At 43.4% G+C, this 5,042-nt stretch overlaps 1 long non-coding RNA gene across 3 annotated transcripts in view; it reads right to left on the bottom strand.

Annotated features, from left to right (window-relative positions):
• Positions 1 to 61: 61 nt before the first annotated feature.
• Positions 62 to 5,042, bottom strand: part of LOC103918081 — a 23,255-nt gene continuing 18,274 nt past the window's right edge. For all 3 annotated transcript variants that reach the window (XR_663662.1, XR_663663.1, XR_663664.1), the window contains exon 6: positions 62 to 3,006. This is a non-coding gene — a long non-coding RNA (uncharacterized LOC103918081). The remainder of the gene's footprint in view (positions 3,007 to 5,042) is intronic.

The following is a 5,042-nucleotide window of genomic DNA, read 5'->3' as shown; positions in this document are numbered from 1 at the left end:
AAACTTGTTTTCTTCAAAGAAAAATCAAGGATCTTCCTCAATTAGCCATCTCCTCTCAAATCAAATCAAATCAAAGTTTTAATAAGCTGGCAAGCAATACAAAACTATTAACAACATCCTAAAGAAGAAAAGCATATTTCTTGCTATCCCTCAGTGAGCTGGAGCCCATTCTGATAACCTGGTTAGCTTCCAGCTTTGCAAGCTACCGAAATATTTTTCGTTCTGGACTATAATCAGACAAAATGAACAAAAGGGAAAACAATTATCATAGCAGTTTTGTTTCTGGAATCTAAATCCTGCCAGCTCCTTCAATTTTGCAAACTGACACCTTTTCAGACTTCTTCTTTGTGATAAAACCTCTTTGCTGTGTTTACAGTGCCAGCTGAATGGCAAATTCCCACTACAAGAGGAGCAGTGGATAAGGCTTATTTCCCTGCTCCTGCAGCAAACTGCCCACCTAGCCTGTGAGCCTCCTCTGTAGTTTTGCCTTTGAAGTTTCATCTTGATTGCAGTCTAAACGCTCACTAAAGATGGAGAATTTCACCTTGAAGCTGGCAGAGATGTTCTCATTTCTCCACTGGTTGTGTGGAAAAAAATATTCTGGGCTTAGCACAAAAGCTCAGTAGCTCTTTTAAAAGAAGGACTTCCTCTCTTTTCGGGGTCATTAGCTTTAAATATATGGAGCAGTAGTCAGGGAGCAAATGAAGGAGACGGAAGAAAAACGTTTGAAATTAATTGAGGCCTAAAGCGTAATGAAAAAAAAACCCAAAATCACATTAGAGATGGTTTTTTGGACATGGCTTCTGTTCTGTCCTTCTCCAGCCAGGATTCAGTCTTCCGACAGCAGCCCAGCTGCCTTTGACATGAATTATCTGCTCCAGTGGTGTTCTCCCAGATGAGGTGCCCAGTGCCCCCAGGCCAGCTTTCAGAAAAGGGTCAAACTGTGAGAAACTGAGCATTTTTGCAAAGGTCTGAGGATCCTCACAAACTGGGTGAAGCCAGAGCCTCTTCTCCTGCAATAGCAATAGACTCTAATGTTGCTCAGAGCAGGGAAGGATCAAAAGTATTCATCCCGGTTACCTCAGGAAGAGGGAGACTAGTTGCCAGTCCCTCTTAAATTTTTAGATCAGATTGGATGTCTTAGAATATTCATAGGACATTTTTTGCAGACAATAAATATTGAAAGTGCTGTCTTTTGCTGAAGCTTGAAAAACGCGAGGGTGGGTACTTTAAAACACAACATGCAAATGTGAAAGCAAGTAGATCAAACCTAAAATAAGAAAAAGTAGAAGTAGTGTGACTTTCTTCGAATCTGGTCAAAGCTGTAGGTTGCTTTACTGTTATCTGAATGGGATCAGATATTGTTGGCATGGCAATATGCAAAAATCACGTTGTCATACACGCACACAATCTATTTTACCAGCTAGTACTTTGCAATACTACAAATTAGCATTTCCCCTCCAAGATCTTTCCTAAAGAATTTTACAAGGAATTTTACACCAGATGAGGAAATAAAGAGGATTCATGCAAATGTTCATTCCCACATTAAATGGGAGGGTGCAGCAGAGAGACTGCAGTTTTTATTCAAGCTAAAACCCTGCTTCAGTCCTTTGTGGCCTTTCTTGGGGAATTCACTGTACAATTTTTTATTTTACAGAAATAAATCCACTTTGAAGTGTCCTAAGATGTCCAGAAGTGGAGCAAACAAAAATTCTGACTTGAAAAGGTCAGAAGTGAAAATCTGTAAGTCAGTGCTATTAACTACCACAGATAGAGCTGCTCTCCTATTCTTTTCTCTCTAATAAACTACTGGAACAGCAGGTAAAAGAGCTATGATGAAGGCATTTGGAAAAGTTACTTACAAATAACAGCGAAACCCAAAGGTAGGTGTAATCCTGTGGACAAGGGCTCCCTCTGTGCAAAGATATTCCCTGTCACAGGACAGGAACAGTGTGCCACAGTGAAAGGTGCCAGCAGTGGAAGGAAGCACATAAAAGAAATTAGCCTTCTCCCCTTTCCACCAGTAAATCCGTCTGGTAACAGCTGTTACCTATCCAGTTTATACAATCTCTTCTCCAAAATCTTTGATGTCCAGAAGACTGGAAAATCTAATCGTGTCTTAGGAAAGAGAATAACAAAAATATTGGGAAAGTAATAAAAACACAAACAATTCTCTTATTGCAATACTTGCTGAGAAAGAAAGTTCTCCAGATCTGGTTAGTTCGCAAACTCTTTTATAAACCAGTCATGAATGGATGAAATTTACTATTTATGGCTATGGAAATAAAATTTTAAAAAGGACTTGCTTTATTCAGCAATCTTGAGAACAATGATATATTTTCATTTGCTCTGCTAAGGACAACCAAAAAATGAGAGCATTGAGGCTTCCTCTGAAAGTCTTCAGCTTACACAGCCAGAATATAGTTTAGCCCATTACCCTAAGGGCCTGATTCTACATTACATCAGCTCTAATGGAATTACATTTGCGCAACAAAGACGATAATGAAATAAATAAATAGGTCGCAATATCCCTGGTTCTACTACACGACCAAACCGGCGGGATACACTGTACGCCGGGAGGTCTGTGGTTAGGCACCAAATGTGGAGCAGCTTGGTGGCTGCCTGCCATGCCACGGCTTCCCAGCTGGAGAGGTGGCCTCCCAAGAGAGGCACACCGAACCCAACCCCACGCTAGGAATGACGTAACTCCTCTCTCTGGCGCTGACGAAATGGCTTGAGATGTGCTACCCGTGACATATGCCCCACAGTAGTTGAATGAGGAATGAGAGTCCTCTTCCGTCCCTTTTGCCCCAGACAAAAAGTGGCATCGTTATGCAAACAGGCACCGCTCGGGGCACGTAAGCAGGCTGCACTGCATCGCCGCTCGCTCACGTCGGGTGTATCAGGCTACCCGGCGCTGGGGTCAGGCAGGGTTTGGCCAGCTGCACGGGAAACAAACAGCAGCTCCTTCTGGAAAACAGAGGGAGGGGGCCAGTCTCCATGCACCTGTTGAAACAAGATTATAAGATTTAGGTTAGGAATGCCAATATGCTTTTCCTGCGCGGATCCTGCAGGCACACCTGTGGTACCTAGCAGAGATTGCAAAACTTCGCACAGAGGGGACCGCTCTCACTGCTGTAAAACAGGAATAGCACTCGTACCAAATCTGATGTGCAAAGTGAGAGAGAGAATCTGAATTTTAAATATGAATTTTAAAGCTCTTCCTGTACCATCATCCCATTCACCTACAGCTACTGTGCATGCGAATCTCCCCAGACACCTCTCCAATGTGTAACCTCAGTTACACATCAGATAATACGCCCGGCGAGCTATTTTTTCTTCTATTTGGAGATTGTTCAGTACAAACTCTCATTGGCTTATTTTTCTTTTAAATCACTACAAAATGTCTCTCTGTTTTGGAGGGGGAGGAAGGTAGAAGGGGGGAGGCTAACGCATTTTAAATTTTAAGGGAAAGAACCCCTCCAAAGTACAAAATCTTTCAAAGACAGACTTAACGTGGTTTGTGAAACTTGTGTGTGACTGCTGTTTATAACTTGTACCACACTCTGCCTCCTTCACCCTCTGACACATAGCAAGAAAACTGGATGCAAAATGAGATTGCACCATGGTGAATTCATTCCTTGAATTGCATCGTACGTTTCAGCAATACACAGCGTGGGAACACGTCGATTAGCTCTCGCTTTGAAGAAATTGGATTTGCAAAGGTCAGCAGTGGCTCGGCCCATTTCTCAGCAGATCTTTGGCTTGCTTTTCATCCCAGGACTAGCAGGGAGGAGGTCAGAGAGGAATGACAAAAAGAGCGAGCTTTTTGAAGCGCGCCCAAAGAATCTGACCGTGCTCGCAGCAGTGTGGAGGTTTCTTTTGCTCAAAGCTAATAAATAGGTAGATTTTATACCAAATTTACAGGAATAACTTTCTGGGTTTACTTTACGTACTAAACAATTCATTATTTTGGTATAAACTATGAAATGCTTTCGAGTGTAACTTTCAGTCTGGTGAGAGCTGCCTGAAGCTAATCCGTAGAAACAGCTCACTCGCCCTCCCCCATCCATCCCTCTTTTTGTGTGAAGGGGAGCCACCAGCCTGGAAAAAAGGTGGAAGGAGGCAAAGCTCAGCCCCCAGTGGAAGTGCAAAACCCGGGGAGTTTGTGCTCTGTATTTCTCCTTTGAAACACATTTCCCAGTTGTTTAGCTTGCTCCCGTGCCAGCGTACTGAGACAGAGGTAGCTTCATTACCCTTTCAAGCCGGAAAACTCACAAAATATTTTGGCCACCCTCCACACCTTATTAACATAAACTGGAGTTTCCTCCTTTCCCCCCCGCCACTGGCAGGGCAGGGTGCTGGGAATGTGTGATCTTGGCATTTCGGCGGCTGTTGCCGAAGTCCACCTTATTCCTGCGGTGAAGGATTACTCCTGGATCCTGAACAGGGGGTTGCTGTGGGCACTTACACCGGAAAGCCACAAAAGAGGGAAGGAGGTGGGGAAAAAAGAAACGAGGGCAGGTTAGAAAGGAATCCAAGAAAACCAGCAAGCCTGAGTTCCTTCACCTGTAAATATTAAACACCTCTTGCAGAAATATAGTACATACAGACTGAAACGTGTCGCCTAGAAAACTGGGAATAATGGACTTGTTTGCTCCATTAGTATATTTTTTGGCAGGTCCCTTACATATGCCTCGATTTCTCTGGCTTTAAAGCCTCATGAAGGCTTGTGGTGTGGGGAGAGAGTAGAAAGAATAGCTCCAGCTGCGGTCATAGGTCTCTGAGAGCTGTAAAAACTTGCTTTTCCCTGGCTCTTCCAACACATAACATTGCAGCATTCTGGCATAAACTATAATTTAGAAAGGATCCAAATCACAGAAGGCCAAATCCTAATGCCCTGTAGGTTCCTGTTAAGTAGCCAGTACTGATCCAGGTGAATTCTCCCCGACATTAACTGAACAAAAGGTGAATGCCAGACTTTGCCCCGACTAATTTATTCACGTTGGAGAACTCCTTTCAGAGTCATTCCCAGGGACTCC

This window comes from Pygoscelis adeliae, unplaced genomic scaffold, assembly GCF_000699105.1.
Source record: "Pygoscelis adeliae isolate BGI_AS28 unplaced genomic scaffold, ASM69910v1 Scaffold96, whole genome shotgun sequence".
NCBI classification, from domain to species: Eukaryota; Metazoa; Chordata; class Aves; order Sphenisciformes; family Spheniscidae; genus Pygoscelis; species Pygoscelis adeliae.
The sequence above is the reverse complement of the archived record's forward strand: the minus strand, read 5'-3'. Positions and strand labels throughout refer to the sequence as shown.